This window comes from Ceratotherium simum, chromosome 22 (genome assembly GCF_057802395.1).
Source record: "Ceratotherium simum simum isolate JZ-2026a chromosome 22, ASM5780239v1, whole genome shotgun sequence".
Classification (NCBI taxonomy): Eukaryota; Metazoa; Chordata; class Mammalia; order Perissodactyla; family Rhinocerotidae; genus Ceratotherium; species Ceratotherium simum.
The window spans coordinates 29383585-29405359 of NC_141921.1; the positions used below are offsets into that span (position 1 = coordinate 29383585).

The window sequence follows — 21775 nt, forward strand, 5'->3', positions numbered from 1 at the left end:
TGTGGGAGGGCAAGTGTATAAAAAGGGCAAACAATCACAATGACTGTGGCTTGTAACAACAGAAGCAGCAAATGGTCAGATTCTGGATAAATTTTTGAAGGCAGATCCTGCAGAACTTGCCGTTGAATTAGACGTGGGGTGTGAGAGAGAGGAGTCAAAGATCTTAATAAAGATCTTAGTAAATGTTATCACAGGAAGAGGTGATCAAAGAATATATAGCCAAAAAATGTAGAAAAAAAGTATTTTAGAGGTGTATCAAGCAGTTGAGTGTGTAATTTTTCTGGATTTTGTGTTGTTGGTGAAATTTTAAAAATTTGTAATTTATGATTTCTTTTCTCATTCTAAAGATTCATTTTTATAATTAATATTTTATTTGTAATTTTGAATTTTCTTAAAGAGGACCCCCAAATTGAATAAACTTCAGGCCCCCACAAAACCTGACTTCAGTCCTGCTCCTTTCCCATAGTTGGGTAGTAATTTAAAGTTAACGAAGTATTAAAAATTTTTGTTTCTGATAAAATTATTACATAAAACAATGTGCACAAAATAGAAGTTAATTGTAAGCTCAATACAGTATTAGGACTAAACTAATATTGGGGATAAAAACATCACCTTGGGCTAGCCTATCCCAAGTGTCTTCCAAAATTTCCCACCCATTCTTCCTCCCACAATTTTTCTAAATCTACCAAATGCAGCCAGCATTTCCCCTCACGTTCGCTTTAGGAAGGGATTACACGCATTTTAAAAGGCCTTCTTGAAAGATGAGCGCTTAAGTATTTTTTACCGGAGCCGCCTGTGCCTCTGTGGCACCACGGTCCGGACGCAGGGAAAACCAGCCTACCCGCACAAGCACCACGGTGGCGCCGAGTGGGGCGTAACCAGGGGCGGGGCTCCCGGGCCGACAGAGTGGGCGGGGTCTAGGCGCTGCCCCGCTCCGCCCGCTCCGCTTGACGCATGCGCTCAGAAGCTTCTGGCGGAACGAGGTGTGGACTGTGAGGTGACCCTGGCCGCTGACTTCCGGTTCCTAGGGATGTGCATCCGGGTCACGCTAACGCCGCGGTTTCCTCCACCCGCTTGGTTTTGCTGTGGGTCTGGACCGGTCCCTATGTCCTGCTGTGGGGCCTCTGGCGCCTTTGGGTGAGTCTCCGCCGCCGTCAGGGTCTGAGTGCGGCCGGTCGAGAGCAGCCTGTAGAGAGACCGGTCAAGAGTTCTCTCCTGGTCCCTGTGGGTGAGGGTTCTCATTGCCTGTCCCTTGTCCCTACAGTGCTTCCCTCACTTCAGCCCTTTCCCTCACGCTGGCCTCGCCTCTTTCACCTGAGCTTAGCCTTTCTCGTTTCCGCGCACCTCTCGCCTCGCTGCTTTTCCGCAGCCTCATCCGCCCCTTACACGCCTAGATTTCTTGCCTTTCTCCTCAGCGCTTCCCTCAGCCACTGCCGCTCCGTTTCCGCCTCCTCTCTCCTTAGTACTTCTCTTCCCCGACCCCCGATCCCGGGATCTCGCTGTTCTTCCACCGGGCGGGACGGCGCTCCTCCTCTCTGGGCTCACCCTCCTGCACTGCGAAACTGAACCTGTCTCTCTGTAGGGTCCTACGTCCTCGACCCGCAACTTTCCTCACCTTAGACCCCTACCTTCTCCCGCGACTGGTAGGTGTCTTTCATGCTTTGCTGGGGTTCTCCCGCCTTTTCTTAGCTAGAGGAGGGCTTTACCTAAGCCCGGATCTGGGTCGATTTACCCGGTCTGGGGGAAGTTTTGCCTGGAGGCGCTGAGTTGGACTGAACTCTGGTAGCTTCCGTAGTTCGGGAACAACAAAGGCGTTCCCAGTTCCCGGTTCTTTGCTGGAGCACAGTTTGGGGGGCTCTCTCTAGAGCGGGCTAACAGGTGCCAGGCACACGGAACTGCTGGCGGTTGGGCTTGTGTGATCTTGTTAATTGACAGGTCATGAGGACGTGCTGTCATTTTGGCGTTCTCTATCCGATGAGAATGGAGGTACACAGCTGGGGCAAAAATGCGATGTTCTGGGACGATCAGCTCTGTTTTCTGCATGGGCTTTACTTATAGGACAGTTGCTATGGCAGAGGACAGAGTTCCTTGGGAGATTAGCCCCAGATTTATAAGCTTATTGCCGAAAATTTTAGTACGTTGTAACTGAAACGTTTTCTGCTAAACAGTTCACTATAGTAATTTCAAAGTACATTTTCTTTAGTTGAACTTAGCGTGCACATGGATCTTTATTCTTGCCTCTTGTACGTTGTCTTCATTTTTACTGTATTGACAAGTTTTTCTGTTTTTATTCCTGTTTCCTCCTAAGCCAGACATTACAGTACTTTATTATTTAGAATATTCTTTTATTTATTTATTTTTTTACTGTTTTCACCCTAGTCTTCAGACCACCTTTTTCTCGTTTTGAGACTTAAGTTTCTCTTGAATTTCTTAAGTTTCTGTGGAGGCTTTTAGTCATCTCTAAAATGAAGGGATTGGATTTAATAATGGTTAGTGTCCCCTTTCCCAAATTTTGTGATCTGAGGTATATTTTGAGACACAGGGTTGGATAATTTTTATCTTTGTTTTTCCAATGTTTATGGTGTATGTCTAGCATTTGACTGCAAATGTTTTTGTGTGATCAGTTCCTGTGCTCATATAAATTGTGCTCTAAAATTTAGTACTTCATTGAACAGAATAAATACAGCTTTTAGCATCTGCTTCTCTTTTGACTAATGAGTTATAGAAAAGTCTCCCTCATTATATGATAAATATACATATGTGAGCATAGCATAGACCTTGGCTTATTCCAAAACTGAGCTGCTCCCTTCAGCTATTTTTAGCAAAGGACTTCTGAGCTTGGCCATATTAGTCCTAGAAGCCACAGAGAAGGACCCTTCTGGTTGGCTTTCAGGACTTATCTGACTGCTGAGGGAAGCCCTTTTGAAAGCTTCTTACCATACCTCCTCCCCAGCACCTACACTGGACACTCGAGCTTCTGTTCAGCCTGGCCTCATCATTTCTTATCCTTAAAAGCTAACCGCAATGAGTATGGGCTGACTCTCTCTCTGTTTCCTTACCTCCAAGTTTGTGGACTTTTTTTTTTTTTTAGCCATGGGAACTTCATAGATAGACCTATATTTGGATTGATGCAAGGCCCTCTTTCAACTTTTTGCATTTCTGAACTTGTTATTTCTTGAGCATGTCTAAGTCTAAACCTATGTAGATTTCTACAGTTTACAGCTGGAGAGAACCATCGAGTTCATACTTACCCCTTCATTTTACAGATAATGAAATCAGGGCTTAAAGATTTGGTGATGATTTTTCCAAGGTCACTTTTTACAAGTGAAGAAGTCCTGTACATGCACTCAGGTGGGTTTTAGTTCCATCAAAGCTGTGTGCTGGAGAGCACAAATAGTATTTAGTGGTTCATTTCAATAAATTTATATCATAGGAATGAACATTTTAGGATAAGAAACCTGTGATGCAAATTTTTAAATTCAAATCTGAAGTCATTTTTCCTTCAAAGAGGGAACTCTAGAAAGAAACTGTGTGGTGGTGAAGTAGAAGTTGCAAAGTCTTAAAGAATCTCTTTCTCTCTCTTTTCTTCTAAAATTACTTTGGCCTATTATGATATAGATTCTGTATAAAAACCTTTATATGAAATGAACACCCCATGGTCTCATTGGATCAGTTGTGTTCATGCTCCTGGTCTTTATACAGAATGCTGATAGACTTTCTAATTATTGAAAAGTCTGCACCTCTTACCAGCTGCCAAACAAACAAATATCACTAGAGACAGACAGACTTAGTGTATGTGTTTTTAAAGCTCAGGAGAGGAATCGTTCTAAATTTTCTGTAGGAATTTCTACTTTAGTTTGGTGAAGTCTTAGTTTGTAATTCTGAGGGCTCAATTTAAAATACATTTCTAGGGGCCGGCCCCGTGGCTTGGTGGTTAAGTGAGCGCGCTCCACTGCTGGCGACCCGGGTTCGGATCCCGGGCTCGCACCGACGCGCCGCTTCTCCGGCCATGCTGAGGCCGCGTCCCACATGCAGCAACTGGAAGGATGTGCAGCTGTGACACACAACTATCTACTGGGGCTTTGGGGGGAAAAAATAAATAAATAAAATCTTTAAAATACATTTCTGGGGCCGGCTCCGTGGCTTAGCGGTTGAGTGCGCGCGCTTTGATGCTGGCGGCCCGGGTTCGGATCCCGGGCGCGCCCCGAGGCACCACTTCTCCGTCCAACGCGAGGCCGAGTCCCACGTACAGCAACTAGAAGGATGTGAACCTATGACATACAACTATCTACTGGGGCTTTGGGGGGAAAAAAATGAATAAATAAAATCTTTAAAATACATTTCTGCCCCTTAGTTTTATGCCTAACGCGTTTTTTGTGTTGACTTGTTTTGATTATTTTTGATTGTTATTTTTGGTCATTTTAGTTGCTTCTGTACTTTGTTTTACTCGTTTTAATTTTTATCCTTGAACCTTAAGATATGTTTTAAGGAAAATGCTAGTTTTAAAAATTTAAGAAATAAAATACACCTCTTTCGTGTCCTTACCATTTGTACCTCGTGGTGTGGTGGTTTCTGTGATCTGCCTAAGCCCACTTCATGACTTCATTTTTTTTGTTTTGCTTACAGATAAAAGGCACATAGAACTTCTCTTTTGGTAGTTGTTTGTATTTTTGTGTTTTGCATATAACAAGATGTTTTTATTGTAACTTAGCTGTGATTTAAATGGAGGAAGAATAGTTCAAAATAGAAATGTGTATTTAAGAATGTTAGGAATAGTTTATTCTTTGCATACATTCATTTAATTGGTTTATATCAAGGGGTTAAATTGTAAAGTGGAAAATAGGTGGACCTTCTATCTGCTGATTAATTTAAAAAATACAGGTGCATGTTCTTGTACAGAATATATGGCTTAAGCTATAAACTGCCTTATTGATATGTTTTATTGGCAGAGAACATAGCAAACAATGAAACATCAGCCACGTTATCATCTTGATATTTTTTATTTGGTCCCATCAACCTAAGTCCTAGGGTATCTAATTATTAAATGTAGAAATAATTAGGGCATTTTCTCTATTTATAGTATATTAAAAAACAGATAATTGAAATATGGGCTTCATAAAATTAATCTTTACTGTTTTCCCCTTTTAAATATGTAGTAGTGTTTTAAATCAGAAAAGGAAATGTATAAATAGTGCTGAATTATTGTAAGTAATTTAACAAATCAGCCCAAGGCAGTCAGTGCTTAATATCTTAAAGATCTTACTACAGATTGTGTTGGAAGCACTTTAACTTATTAGCTTGGTTGATATTTGTTCTAGTTAGATTTGTTTTTATTCACCCTAGAAAATAGTTAGCAGCAATCTTTGTAATACATTTCTTTCAGCAAATTTCTTTTGGATACCCACTATGTACAATTATAATAATACATATATAGGCTGTTTATGTGAACTAGGTGACATTATAAAGGCTGACATTTACACTTAAATTCTAAATATGATTTTATTTGTACATACCTGAGTTGAACTAAAAGACTTAACATGACCTGCATCACCAGGGTGTAGCAAAAAAAAAAAAAAAGACTCAACGTAATTAGGATTAAAATAAGCTTTAATCCTAAGAATATGTCACTTCTTACTAGTGACAATGGTATATGATTTTTTAAACTAGATTTTATGATTTTCTGTTGTTTTCAATACACTCTGATTTCTCATTATTTGTTTAAGGTTCTTGCATTAATCTGCATCACAGCTTAATTAATATAAAATCATGTCCTTTATAGGTACAATTAAATAATTTTCATTTGGGATTGTTTTTCGCAACTGAACTGTAGAAATCTATAATGGTAAAACAGTAAAAATAAAAGCAAACTTTACATAGCCCTTACTATGTGCCAGGAACTATTCTAAGTGGTTTACATATATTAACTCTTTAATCCTCACAACTCTGTGAAGTAAGTACTTTTCCTATCTCCATTTTACAAATGAGGAAACGAAGGCATGGAAGTTACATAACTTGTCCAAAGTATGACAGCTAGTTAGCCAGAAAGCTGGATTTGAACTTAGTCTTTCTGGCTCCAGGGTTCATGACCTTTTTGTACAGAGTTCTACTAGTTTAGTGATTTCTTCCTTTATAGGTTAAGGTTAGAAATCCAGTTTCTCTGAAACACAAAAGACTACTGCTTTTGGTTAGGAACCTTAGAGGGGAGTTGTACCTGGTCAGTTGCAAACCCTCTACTACCTATGTTTCTTAGATGGCAAAAACCATATATTAAGAAGATAAAACAGGATCAGGTCCGTTGCTCTTAAAAAAAAAAATCTTATGGAAGTTAATTACTTTTGAGTTATTTGGAGACAAGGCCATATATTTAATAAAATGCATTCTATATTACTAAAATATCTTACTCCTTGATGTTAATTTTTTTGATGTGCAGAGTATTAAATAAATTTATGTAATAGTCTTAAACTCTGAAATCTTAATGTCCCTAATGTGAATTTAACAACTTTGTAATATAAAACAGAAGACTAAAATTGAAATTTCTGGTTTACCTCTAGTCTCATTTCCAAATTTGGAAATTTGTGCAAAATTAAATACATCTATCTCTTATGACTACCATGTTTAGAGTAATGTATTTAAATTACTGTTTTTATTTTTACTTTAGAAAAGAGGAGAGGAACTTTCATACACCAATTCCTTTTTTAATTAGAAAATACAACTAGTCATATAGAATATTATTAATCATATTAATATTATTCTTTTGTGCTTTTGTTATTCCCAAATAAAAAAAATTTTTGTTGCATCTCTAAGAGAAGGAGATGATTTTATATTAGTTGAGGTGCGGCTTAATGCAAGAGTCTAGGACTCAGATATGATAAGTTATTTTTCTGGGTATTTTGAAAACAATTGAGAATCTTGTTAGTATGTATTTATTTAGTGTCAGTACCTGACATTCTGTGAAATTGTTGTTTATTTGGAATAACTCTGTTAAATTATTGATTCTTACCCAGATGGTTTCCTTTTTTTTTTTTGGTCTTTTTCAGAGGCTTGCCTTTAAAAAACTATAATTTAGAGAACTGCCAAAACTCTGAATGTCATTTCATATGTAGTTTGAAGTGGATATTTTCCTCCTTTTTAACTGGCCAGTTTATTATCTTCTGGTAAAGTGGCTTTCAGACTTTTTTGATCATGGCCCACTATAAGATACATTTTTCATTGTTACCTGGTACTTATACATACACATACACAAATGCACAGAGAGAGTAATATTTAAAGTTGAAACAAAAGTTTCATGAAACAGTATTTATCTTTACTACAGGTGATGCATTGTAATATTTTCTTTTCTATTTTATTATATTGTATTTCATTCAAAACGAACTGTTGGTCTCCACTAAGTTGTTATGATAACCTATTAATGCGTTATACCTGCAGTTTGAAAAATTCTAGTGACTGCTAGATTTTTTTCCAGTATTATATTTTTGGAATTGAAAATGTTTGGGTTTGCTAGTTTTTTTCTCTGAAATATAGCTTGATTCTGTTAAGCTTTTAACCTAAATAATTGTGCATAATGATTGAGAGAGGGAGACTCTATTGTTCTGATTATTGTTGCTGTCATCTCTGTTCTTTACTGTGTCTAGGCACATCATTTTTGAAACTGCAGTAGTATAGAATCATAAGATTGAAAATGCTCGGTCACATGCAGCGCTTCTCTTGTTAGAATCCTTTGCTAGTTTCCATCTGACAGTCAAAGTTTAGGTCGATTAAGTTGCTTTTCACAAACTTTGCTTCTGCTCTTGGCAACTAGTCAAAAGATTACAAAGCTGCTTTATTCTATTTTCTTCTGGCCCCAATTCAGTCTTTGTAAACCAAGAAAAGAGAACTGAAGAGTGAAGCAGTTTGCTCCTGTGTATATGGTCAGGTGAAAGTAACACGATTGAAGAGTCATTAGGGTTTGTTACAGTGGACTGCATTTATTTATTGTCCTGATTCATTTCCTGTAATCACAAAGGGGGAAAAGATAGTAGACATATCAACAGTTCCTGGCATATCACAGCCATTAGAGTGAGGCAGGGTCAGCAGGCATATTCTACTATTTTTACCACTACCACCTCATAACAATGAGCACTTTCTATGTACCAGGCGCTATTTAAAGCGTTTCACTTTTATTAACTCATATTTACTTGGCAGGCCTGGGAGAAGAATGAGAATGAGAAAGGATAAAGAAGAAAACTTGCCTTCTTAGTATCTTCTCATTACTTGGCTTGTGAATTCTGGCTATTGGTGACTGCAGCATGGCACAGCATACATTTTTAGCTTGGTCAGCTTTTTAAAATTATCAGTCCTGTCTGTGATGTTTTATATTTAGGCACGTAGCTGTGGTTTGAGATCTCAGGCTTTAATGCTAGGCTGCCTGGGCTTGAATTCCAGGTTGGTGACTTACTAGGTATATAACCTTGGGCAAGTTACTCTCTGTGCTTCAGTTTTCTCATCTGTAAAATGGTGATGATAATAAATAGTACCTATCTTATAGTAGACTTACTGAGAGGATTAAATGAGTTGATATATGTAAAGTACTTAGAACAGTGCCTGACCCTTAAAAAACATTCCGTAAATGTTAGCTATTAATAACTCACAACTCACAGTTGGATCTCCTGAAAGTATTTGTGACCATGATGAGTTCTGCATATTTGCTAAGTAACAGGGCGTGATTGACATTCAATGTTATATTGCCCAGGCACTTGAAAACAGCTTTTTTTGGGGACTTGTAGGAAAAGTTCTTGTGTAGGGTATTTGGGTTCAAAGCCAAGTGACAAAAGGTATCAGGGCTACAGGTCCAACTTGTTTAAGCTTTTGTAGGAATCTCTAGTTATTTGGACCTTACCCTTAATAATTTTAATATTTTGCCCTTTGAAAAACTAAGAGGAACTAGTTAATGAATTGACTTTCACTCGAGACCAGGTTTCTTTTCTGAGTCTGTTTATATTATGTCTAAGATATTTATTTGTTTTGTTTTTCTTTAACAGTTATATCATGCTTACTTTGTGCCAGGCACTTTTCTAAGAGCTTTTCAGATATTAACTCATTAAAACCTTATGACAAGTTTATGAGAAAGACACTTACTATTGTTCTCATTGTACAGTTTAAGTAACTGAGGCCCGGGAAAGTTAAATAACTTGTCTAAGCTCCCACACCACTCATCAATGTCAGAGCTGGGATTTCAACCTAAGAAGTCTAGCTCAAGTTAGTACTCCAAACTTGCCAAACCTGCCTCTTACAAAGATGAATTATGTTGAAAAGGGTAAGATAAGTGCTAAAACTTACTTCACTTTTTTTCGCTCTCTGTGCTGAAATGACAGCACTGAAATTATGGGTGATGGTTTTTTGGCTGATGGATTTTTGAAAGAGCAAATAAGTTCAGAGAAATAAAACGCTAATAAAAGAACTGAGCCTAGATTTTATAGTTCTTCTGACAGCTAAAGATATAAATTTCAAAAGACTTAGTTCTGTTAGTATAGTGTAAGGTAAATTTTATCTGAATACTGGAGAGCTAATTGATATATAGATGTGATATATAGATCTGTAGAGTGATATATAGAATTTTGACTTTAGAAGATGAATGCAATAGGGTACAATTTTTCTGTATAACTGGAAGCAATGCATTTATATAATATTCATGTTGGAGTATACTATATGTCAGGCCATAGCACCTACAGAAAAAATTGTAATTCTCTTAGAAATATTAACCTTACAGGTCAAAGGAGAATGGAAATAAAATTTTGGTGGCTGTGAGTTCTGTGGAGTCTGAATCTCCACACATTAGACAAATTCCTATGCTTTGTGATTGACAAGTTACTGAAAACTGAAGAGAGGTCTAAGGGGGGAATGTAGTAGAAGAACTGTTGGATTATTCTTAAGCTCACTTTGACACATCTAATTCAGATTAATTTATTCCTTCTCAATACTTTTTACTGGAGTTTTGGAATTTTTCCTGTAGAAAACATCTCCCTATTTTATTGGAAGCTTGTTGGTAAAAGTTTGTGTTAATTTTTATTAAAGATTGTTTTATGGACAACTTCAAAGGATGATTTTCCAAGAAGTAATTAGAAATTGTAAAAACAATTCTTCTTAGAGAATCTGTTCCTAGTAAAATATTTTTCCTATTAAGAATTTGGTACAGCCTAAATGTATTTTTAAAAAATTCTTTCTTAGTAGGTTCTGATAGTATTCTGTTAAGTGTAAAGTTACTATAAATATTCCTACAGCTGACAATACCATGGTATGTTAGTCAGTCATGCCTCCCAAATAAAGTAGCCAGAAGAATTCACCAACTTTACTACAGTCAGTTGGCCGAGCTGTTTATTTATGGAAGGAGTTGACTGGCATGGTGATGGCTTTTGTCTGTCCCACAGAAAGTCCAGCAGGGAAGGTATAGTTGGTTGCAATTTTTTGGCCACAGAAATGTGATTTCTGCTGATGCCAAAAGGCTCTCTTAGGGTCACTCTAAAGAGAACCTTAAAAGAGGTCATCTGAGTGTAGGTCTGCTGGATATTTGTCTCTACTTTGGCAAGACTCTTGAGTACAAGGGACTCTGAGTGAACATGTTAGATATGTTAGGTGTTTTTTAAAAGGTAATAAATCGAGAAAGATTGCCATCAGCTGATGAGACTTTGGTGAATTTCTGAAAGATAGGAAGCAGTGAGATTGGATCGATAGAGAAACTAGGAGAAGAAATCACAGCTGAAAGTATATGTAGAAGTTTCAGAAATCTGCCAGACTCCAAGTAAGCAAATATGAAGAACGAAGGGTACCTGGAGCATTCATCAGTTTCCTGGCCTTTGCTCTCGATTTTGAGCATCTAGTGTTTGTCCCCTGAAGAAAGCTCAGAGAAATGCTTTCCAAACACATTGAACAGTCTGCCTGGGGAGGATATGTATTTCCTTATGGTCCATTCTCCCCATGGCATTTAGTGTATATACATCAAATCATGTCATTCTCTTGTTGAAGCACCTATTGCTTTCCCAAACTCCATATCATGTGTTGCAGGGCTGTGTGTGATCTGGCTCTTGCCTACTTCTCAGGCCTCATTTCCTACCCCTCGTTCACTTGGCCTTTTTGCTATTTCTCAAACATGCCAAGATGTTATCCTTTCAGTTTCTTTACACTTGTTGTTTCCTTCGACAGCCCCCCTTCACATCTTATAGCTCTCTCCTTTTCATTATTCATATCTCTGCTGAAATGTTACCACCTCAGAGAAATTATCACCCTATCCGAAATAGCTCCTTCAAAGCCTCACTCTCAGAGAATTGTCATTATCTGACCTGTCTGGTGGTTCCTTAAAGACCTCATTCGCAAGACTGCCTGTGTTTGACCTGACTTGGAGCTTACTCTGTACAAACAGCCCTTTCCCCCTCAGGGTGTTCATTGAAAACAGTTAGAGGCAACTATTGAACATCTCGGCTGCCTGTGGCAGTGAATAACAGTTGGGGCAGATAAGTAGGGTACCAAAAAGCTTAAAAGGAATAGCTGTGGAATGAGATGTCCATAAGGGGATTTGTAAAACTCTGATATGTTTCTGGGAATCTAGAAAGCTGTGCACTTGTTTAGGGCTGTGTGCGTGTTTAGGAAAGACCTGAGAAGGCCCTAAGCTCTCAGTTCATCTTGAGGCTCATCTTGAGGCTCTGTGCAAGCAGGTAGTGAAAGCTAAGGCAGAATTGTAAACTGACTGGCTGAGTGTTCAAGGTGGCCCTAACATATATATACAGAGCTCGTCAGTACAGATTGGGAGATTTGTTGGTTCCAGGCATCTAAGGAAGTCTCTGTCTAATCATTAGCTGACCGTTAAAACTAACAGCAGAGACTTCAGTGGCCACATGTGATAAAGAATCTAGACTCTACAGAATTAGTTTCTGTATTTCCTTGAGCTATTTTATTTTTCTTACCACTGCTTGAATAGTAATTTACTTGTTCTCTATCTCTTCCTTCCCATTAGAAAATAAACGCAATGAGAGCAGGGACTCTGTCTTTTTTGCACAGTGATTTATCTCCAGTGCCTAGAACAATGCCTAGTACATAAAATATTTCTTGAAATAATGGGTAAATGAATGACACAGATATCAATCCTCTATCCACTTTCTGTCTTCTAAAAATTCATTGAGTCTTTTGTCCCCTGAAAACACTATTTTTGTTTTCTTTTTTGTATATTTTATCCATTTCATTGCTTTACTATTATTTTTATGGGGTGGATCTCTGGAGAGAGAGGATATAAATGGGTATGCTTCATCAGCTCTCTTCAACCAGAATGTTCTGATTCCTGATTTTCGTCAACAGGAAGTTCATTGAGAATAAACTGATTTGGATGAAGTTTGGAAGGTTATATGGCAGAATTCAGCAGTCTAAAGAAGAGAATGAAATAACTACATACATACATATGTGTAAAATCCTATGCAAATAAACTTGACAATCTGGATGAAATAGATATTTTAGAAAAATGTTACCAAATTTGACCCCAGAAGAAAGAAATCCAATAGACCAATAACAGTGGAGGAAATTAATAAAATTATTGGAGGACTGCTCCACAAAACCTTTAGACCTACATGTTTACGTAGGTATGTTATTTCAGATAGCCAAGGGACAGATAATTCTGCCTGCTCCAGAGCATGGTAAAGAAGGAAAAGTTTGCAGTTCTTTTAAGGAAACTAATGAAATATTCATTCCAAAACTTTATGGACAGCACAAAATGGGAAACTATGGAAGAATATTATAAATATCAATGTAAAAATCTTAAATTCAGTACTAGAAAATAGAATTCGACAGTACCTTAAAATAATATTCTACAACTCAGGGGTTTCATCTCTGAAATAAATGCGTATGTGGTTCAATATTAAAAAATCTACTAACATGCTATATTAATAGGTGAGATAAAAACGGTATGGTCGTCTTTTTGGGTGCCAAAAAGTATTTGACCAAATTAGTACTCATTCCTGATAAACATTCTCCCATGTAATTAAAATTGATGAATTTTTATTTAACATGATTACAGAAAAAATTTGTTTCAAACCAAAATCAATCTTATGCTTAGAAGTAGTATGCTAGAAGTATTCTCATGAATGTGAGGAACAAGAAAAGGATTCCCAACAGTTAGCACTGTTACTTAATATTACAGTGGAGATGTAAGCCAATATCGTTAGGCAAGAAGAAGAAATAAAGAGGTTAATATTGGGGAAAGAGGAAGCAAACTGTTTTTATGCAGCAGGGGAATGTATATACATAAAACTCAAAAATCAACCATCTTACTGTTCTCGTTGTTAGAAACAATACGACTTTGGTAATGTGGCAGTTTACAAAGTGATGTACCAGTATCAACAGCTTTCCTACATAAAGTAACTTCTTTAGAAAATATAATGAAAAGTATAACAAACAAAAGGATAAAATACCAACATAAATAAAATAGAGAGGATCTACCAAGAGATATTTTTAAAAAAAGATTAACTGAAAATATGTACTGTGCTCTGAGATGGGAGAACTCAAAATTGTAAACTTATCATTTTCCCCTAAATTAGTTTATATATTTAATGCAATTTCAATTTAAATTAAAATGTTATTAGTTTTTTAAAGCTTGACAACAGTACTCTGAAATTCATTTGGAAAGTATAAAATCTGAGAAAGGAGAATGAAGAGAGACTAGCCTTTCCAAGTATTAAAACATATGAAATTACAAAAAAAGAAGAAAGCCTCTACAACATGTTACAAAGTTATAATAATTCAAGTTGGATTTTGAGGAAGTACCAGATAGACTGGTGAGACTGAACAGAGTCTAGAAATTGCATATATACAGGAATTTTAGTTTATTATAAATTGCCATTTCATATCGTTGGAGAAAAAGGCAATATTTAGTTAATGGTATTAGGTGAACTGGCTAAGTATTTGGTAGCTCAAACAAAAATAATAACATGTAAACTTAACAATTATTATGGATCGGGGTTACTATTATGAGCTCTTTATGTTTATTACTACATTTAATTCTCCCAACAACCTTGTGAGGTAGATACTATTATTGCCCCCATTTTACAGATTGGGAGATTGATGCATCAAGTCACACAGCAATTAAGTGGCAGAAGGTGGGATTTGAATCTAGGCAGTCTCGTTCTCTTAATCACGATGCTATTATTGCCTTTCTAAGCATGTACGTAAATGGAAATAATAAAGCCAGAGAAGTTATAGAAGGAGGGTTGAATGAAATTATTTATGAGTTGGGCTTGGGGAAACCTAAATAGGGCACAAAACCTAGAAGCCACAAAGGAAAAAGATTGACAAATTTTATTTCCTAAAAATTATAACTTACATTTGGCAAAATATGCTGTAAAAAAAAGTCAAAAGACAAATGACAAGGTGAGAGAAAATGTATAAGTGAAAAGACTAATTTCCATAATTTACAGTGAGCTTACACCAAATAATAAGAAAATGATCAACAACCCCATAGAAATTGGGCAAAAGGTATGAGTAGGCAATTTACCAGAAAAAATGTCAAACATCTGAAAACCTTGTTTTTATTTATAATTAGTGATATAAATCATGCTATTTGAGATCATGTTTTACTTACTGAGTTAGGCAAAAATTTTAAAAGATTGATGGCACTTGGTGCTGGTTAAGGCACGGGGAAGTGGGCACTAATTGTTGCAATCTTTTCAGTAGCTTGTCAGGGTTCTTTGAGTCTGGCAGATCTGTCCGGGTTCATCAGGGAAGCAGAACTGCTTAGGAGAAAAAAGTATATATACACGTACACCTGTGTGTGTGTGCGTGTGTGTGCGTGCGTGCGCTAAAGGGCTTACCCTTGTGGGTGAAGGAGGCAATTTTCAGGAAATAGTACAGATGGGGCAGTCAGCATCATCAAATCCTGCAGAAAATACAAATAAGATGTGGACTGAGAAAAGATCACTAGTGAAAAATCAATTATGAGTTCCACAGGAAAATTTTTACAGTGGTATGGAAACCAGAATACAAATTAAAGGATTGAAGTTTTTAATTTCGATGAAGTCAAATTTATCCTTTTTTTTTCTTTTATGGATTTGCTGTGGTGTTATACCTGAGAAATCCACTGGATTATGAATGCCTTCTGGAAGTGGTCCTGCCTTATTCATTTATTCTTCTGCTCTCAGTGCATAGCAAGATGCTTCTGAATGCAAAGGGGATTAACATTTTGGGGGGACCTAGACTGTGTGTCAGGCACTGTGCATTGTGCTAGACTCTTCTCCTAAGTATTCACTGATTGAGTTTTAAAATGAATCTGTATTTACAAGAGAAGTTAAAACTGACTTGCCCAAGGTCTTATAGCTGGTAGGTGACAGCCACATCCTTTTGACTCCGAATCCTATCTCTTTCCCTTGTGCTAATTTGCCTCATTATATAACAAGCTCCTATAGTGATTTGGAATGATTGACTTTATAAAAACTGATCACAAACTTCTGAGAAACATCAGTCTCATAAAGCAAGCTTGCTTAACACGTTTTTGCACCCTTTTGGTATTATGCCTATAAGCCCTTTAAATATTTTTTGAAGAAAACAATTCTTTTCGATGTTAACATCCATAATGTCACTCCAGTGAATGATATGGACTTTTATGTGACTTTTCTCTTTTAAAACTTAAACTACAGAATTCTCTTTGGGATTTTCTTTTCCTCTTTGTTTTTGTCTGATGTGTTTTCATGGTATCATTGGATTTGCAAAGTATTTCGCTGTAGAGTAATTCTTCTGGCTTGATAACTGTATGTTTGTTTTGCAGAGATCTTTTACATGGTTCCTTGCCTGTCTCTTAAGTTTTCTTTCTTTCCTTCCTTTCTTCTTTCTCTTCTTTCTCTTTTTTCTTTCAATAAATATCAGCTTCTATTTTAGGTGTAATTGCTTCTGAATGATTGTATATTGTATAGATCTACCTTTAGTGGCTTAGCATGGGGTAGAATTCTTCTACCACTCCAATTAGGTAGGAAAAGAATGTCTGTTTGAAGGTAGTCGGATTTAAAATAAAAAATAAGAATTTATACAATTTGACTTTATTCAAGTCATCTATTTAATGGAAAACTCTTCTGTTATGATGATATCAAGTAACATAGCGAACATTTCAAATCTCTGTACTCGTAAATAAACTGTTGCTCCAACTATGTTTATCATTTTATTAGCCAACATTTCAGATCTCTGTACTCATAAATAAACTGTTTGTTGATCCAACAGTGTTTATAATTTTGTTTATATTACAGTCAAATTTTATTCAACTTCATATATGGTTAATTTTCTTTCTAAAAATCTAAACAGATCCTATTATAATTTTTTGAGAATAATTTACATACAGTAAATTCATCCTTTTAAGTGTATAGTTCTGTGTGTTTTACAAATACATACAATCATGTAACTACCAACACAATCAAGATATAGAACAGTTCCATCATCTCAATAAAGTTCCCTTGCGCCCATTTGTAACCAGTCTCTTCCCCCATCCCCAGCACCTGGCACTGAGCTGTTTTCTGTTCTTGTAGTTGTATAAAGAATGTCATATAAATGGAATTATACAATGTGTGGAGTTTTGAGCCTAGCTTCTTCCATTTAACATAATGCATTTGAGATTCATCCAAGTTGTTCTGTAAATTGCTGGGTAGTATTCCATTCTATAGATGTACAACAGTTTATCCATTTACTAGTTTGAAGGACATTTGAGGCGTTTCCAGTCTTTGGTGTATATTTGAAAAAAGCCACTATACATATTCATGTACAGGTTTTTGTGTGAACATAAGTTTTCATTTCACTTAGGTAGATATTTCAGAGTGGGATTGCTGGGTCATATGGTAAGTGTCTGTTAAGCTTTATAAGAAACTGCCAAACTCTTTTCCACAGTGCCTGTGCTGTACCTTTTTGTATTCACACTAGCAATGTATGAGAGTTCTAGTTGCTCCGCATCCTTGTTCCCACTTGGTATGGCCAGTTTTCTTTTGTTTGTTTTAGCCATTCTAGTAAGTGTGTAATGATATCTCATTTTTTAAGATAAGCTTTTTATTTTGGAATAATTTGAATTTTGGAATAATATAATAATATTCTGGAATAGAGTTCCAGAAGTGTTTCAAAGATAGTACAGAGAATTCTCCTGTACCACTCACCCAGCTTCGCCTCTTGTTAATGTCTTACATAACTATGGTACGTTTGTTAAAACTAAAAAAACCAACATTGGTACATTACTATTAACTAAACTCCAGACTTTATTCAGGTTTCACTTTTTTCCACTAATGTCCTTTTTGTATTCCAGGATCCAATCCAGGATACCATATTGCATTTAGTATAACTTGATTTTATTTTATTTTATTTTTGAAATCGTTTTTAGGGGGTATTTATTTATTTATTTATTTTTTGTGAGGAAGATCAGCCTTGAGCTAACATCCCATGCCAATCCTCCTCTTTTTTTGCTGAGGAAGGTTGGCCCTGAGCCAACATCCGTGCCCATCTTCCTCCACTGTATATGGGAAGCGGCCACAGCATGGTTTGACAAGCAGTGTGTCAGTGTGCCCCCGGGATCCGGGATCGAACCTGCGAACCCTGGGCCGCTGAAGCAGAGCGTGCGAACTTAACTGCTTGCGCCACCAGGCCAGCCCCAGTGTAACTGTATTTTAACTTTTATTTCTCACTCTTAACATGTCATAACCAATTTATAAGATACTGCTATCAGTCTTCCTTCTATTTATTGCAGGAATATTTTTTTCAGTTCCTGTCTATCCCAAAATGCTATACATGTCATTTACTTTTCTTTTGGTGGATGAGTTTAATTTGTATATTGACCTTTTTTGAGTTGCATTCATAGATTTCAAAGTTTGAGACCACTGGCCTCTGTAGATTTGATCCCTTCATTTTGGACCAACCAGGAAGTAATACAGAGAGCCTCTGGGAAAATTGTTTCAGTTAAGTCTTTATCAAAAAAAGAGTAAGTTCGGGCCGGCCCCATGGCTTACTGGTTAAGTGCACACGCTCCGCTGCTGGTGGCTCAGGTTCGGATCCCGGGCGTGTACCGACGCACTGCTTCTCCGGCCATGCTGAGGCCTTGTCCCACATACAGCAACTAGAAGGATGTGCAGCTATGACATACAACTATCTACTGGGGCTTTGGGGGAAAAATAAATTAATTAAAAAATTTTAAAAAAAAATGAGTAAGTTCTTAAAATTTACTCATCTCATTTACTTTGTTGCTTGAAGTTGGCATTAACAGATTTACTTGGTTAAATTAGCTAAGCCTTTATATTTTTATTCTGTTTCAGCTGTACATTTTAATGTTTAGTTAAATGGTATTTTCAACACTGACATGAGTTTTTGACAGCAACGGAAACACACTAATCATGATTTTTTTCAGAATATGTCTTTAATACCTGGCGTATTCTACCCTGTATTCTATTTTAGTGTTTTTCTTATGGTTTCAGATATTCTATGAATATTTCATGTTTAAAAAGAATTTTAGGGCTCTATTCAAGACTTATAAAAAAGAAAGCCTCAAAGAAAAATACATGCAAAAAAAAGTCATTTGCTGAGCTGGAAAAGTCACATTTTTCTAATGACAAAAATTTCTGATTATCTACTACCATCCTATGATCTGTTTATTAATATTCATGATACAGTGCTTAGCACAGTGTTACAAAATTTAAAATTAAATTATGGATACTACTCTGTAGATATCACAAAATGACTTCATGAGAGAAATACAAAGTAGGAACTGCAAACAAAATAGAAAAATATGAGCTTCAATCATGAGGCATAGTTTGCCTAAGGTTGTTAGTTAAAATCAACTGGAAAGGAGGACTTGTGTATCTTTCAGGTTTAAATCTAACAGTAAATGTCTTTCCAAGCAGAACACATGAAACAGTAGAGTATTAGTGATTATATGATGATTTTATAGGGCTGTTTTGCAGATACTAGTACTTGAGTTTGTTCTCAAGGCATTAGAGGGGTCAATAAGGCTTCTCAAGATCCATGAACCACCTGGGACCACCAGTGTTACCGTGTTACCCTGGGAATGTCTTCCACTATAAATTTAGAGTTTTGCCCAGAGTGAAAGCAGGAGAATGCTGACTTAGTAGTTATCTGATGGTTCTATTAGGCAAACTGTCCAATTATTTGGAAAGTTTTTGAGTGTTTTACGTTTGCCTTATTTTTCTTAACAATTGGAAGCATTTTTGCAGCTATATGTATAATCATGTTCTGTTGTCTTGTTTACATACTTTTCTTCATTCCGCACCTTCATTTTCAACTGGTGTATTTCATTCATTGGCCAGATGGTCAACAAACCCAAGCAGAAAGGTAATAGCAGCAAACAAAAAACAAAATAAATGTTTTGCTGTTTGTATTAGTTTCCTGTGCTGCCATAATAAATTACCACAAATTGGGAGGCTCGAAAGAACAGAAATTTATTCTCTCAGGGTTCTGGAGGCCAGAAGTCTGAAATCAACATTTGCAGGCCTGCACTCCCTCCATAGGCTGTAGGGAGAATCCATTCCTTGCATCTTCCAGCTTCTGGTGGCATTCTTTTGGCCATGTCACTTCAGTCTCTGCCTCCATCTTTGTATTGCCTTCTCCTCAGTGTGTGTGTTAAATTTCTCTCTGCCTTTCTTTTATAAGGACACTTGAAATGGCATTTATGGCCTACCCAGATAATCCAGGATAATCTCAAAATCCCTAGTTTAATTACATTTGCAGGGCTGGCCCCATGGCTTGGCGGTTAAGTGCGCGAGCTCCGCTGCTGGCGGCCCGGGTTCGGATCACGGGCACGTACTGACTCATTGCTTCTCCGGCCATGCTGAGGCCGCGTCCCACATACAGCAACTAGAAGGACGTGCAGCTATGACATACAACTATCTACTGGGGCTTTGGGGGGAAAAATAAATAAATAAAATTATTAATTACATTTGCAAAGACTCTTTTTTCCAAATAAGGTAACGTTCACTGGTTCTGCGAATTAGGATGTGGACCCGTCTTTTGCCACAAATCTGTTTCATGATCGCTGTGTATATGTGTCTTTGGGGAACGGGGTTCCTCTCTCTCCCTCCCTCTCCCTCCCTCTCCCTCTCCCTCTCCCTCTCTCCCCCTGCCCGCCCCCCCCCCTTAACTTCTCCCTCCCTCCTTCTCTTTCTTTCTTTTTCTTTTCTTTGTTTTTTTAACTTAAAACTTTAGCCTATTAAGGGAGAGAAACCTAAGGGCTCCTAACCTCTAAGTAAGTACTACCTGTGCTGTGACCTCTTGTTACAGATGTGTTATTAAAATATGATTTAAAGTATATCATTCCTTGCTTTTGTTTGAAGAGAACTTTTTAGTTAACACAGACTTCAAAATGATGTTCCTCAAATCAGTTAACAAAAAACTTTGTAAAGAATTAAAGTTGTGATTTAGGCATCCCTGGTGAGAAATGGAAAGAGTGAAGATTTGAATTTTTTTCTGCCTCTAAATATATTGAAGGTTCTTAATGAACTGATTTTAAGTAAATATTTAGAGGAATCAAGAGCCTAGAAATTGTGCTTGATTGAACAAATACTTATTGGATACCCACTATGTGCTATCAGATACTAAAGAGAAGAAGGTGGTCTCTGCCATTGTGGAACTTAGGACCAAGATTCTACAAGAATCTTAGGACCAAAGGAAAATTAGTAGTTTTAACAGAATTGTTAACTGCCAGATTTACAGACCATAGTAGAGATCAGAGGAGTAGTTTTGAAGAATTCTTATTTATTAAGTAATAATGAAGCAGGGAACTCTTTCACTCATAACTTTGAGGTTTTAGTAGGTTAGGAGATACTTGTTTTTCTAAAATCATGATGCTTATCTCTGACTAGAAATGGTAAAAATTTATTTTTATGTACCTTGTAATTAAAATTACTTGTTTCATTAAGAGTAGATCAGAATCTGTATGTTATAAATTGAAGACATGGTTGCAAAGAGAAATCAAATTTTTATTTTTGCTAGACTGTATAAGAAGTTAAAAAGTAAGATAAAAAAAGAATCTCATTTTAGGATTTTTAGGAGGTCCTTAAAGTGCCAGTTAACACATTGAAAAAGAAGTTTTGAGTTTATAAATTTAAAACATTTTAAAACTTTAAGAGTATGCTACTATACCATGAGGTCAATGTAATGTAACAGAATAGTTAGAGATTTAATGAAGGAAAAGGAATAAATAGCCTAGGGTAATATTAGGATTGTAATTTTAAAAGAGAAGGTCATATGCTCAATTCTACGTGAAGGGAAAAAAAGCTTCAGACAAGGGAGTTGAGTCTTGCGTTCCACTACTGGTTTTGCTGCTTAAAGACTTCATGAGGCAGTGCCTTCACCTCTTTGGTGTTGGTTTACTCAACCCTAAAATAAGGATTACCTCTAATAATCTAATACTCTTTATTCCTTGTAGCATCTTATGTGATGTATTTTCTTACATTCCTAGAGTAGGTAATTTCTGTCCAAAAGGGTAAAACCAGATGTGACATGTCTTCTGACATCAAATTCTTTAACTATTGGAAGTTCATTGCTTTTGCTCAGAACCATAAAATGAACCAACCCTGGGTTTGTGTGCAGGGTCTAACTTCTTATGAAAGAGATAACAGAGCAAGAAGATTAAATGAATTTTTCTGCCTGTAGTATTGTCATGAACTTCTTTAAGATTTGGGGGTAAGGGAGGATTACTGCAATTAAAATTGCTTTTCCCTCAAAGTTGAAATTTTTTTCTGAGGAATAACGATGGGACAAGAACGTAGAATTTATGTCCAATTTTAGCTGAATG

General features: G+C 36.7%; 1 protein-coding gene across 6 annotated transcripts in view; it reads left to right on the forward strand.

The window, feature by feature from the left end:
* The first annotated feature begins 995 nt into the window (after positions 1 to 995).
* The window catches only part of EYA3 (EYA transcriptional coactivator and phosphatase 3), a 101168-nt gene continuing 80388 nt past the window's right edge, over positions 996 to 21775 (forward strand). For 2 of the 6 annotated variants that reach the window (XM_087446457.1, XM_087446458.1), the window contains exons 1-2: positions 1055 to 1137; positions 3267 to 3351. The gene's annotated coding sequence lies outside the window, so the exon portion shown is untranslated. Of the gene's footprint in view, positions 1138 to 3266; positions 3352 to 21775 lie in introns of all 6 variants that reach the window. The other 4 variants (XM_004425823.3, XM_014784056.2, XM_087446459.1 and 1 more) reach the window with 3 other exon arrangements.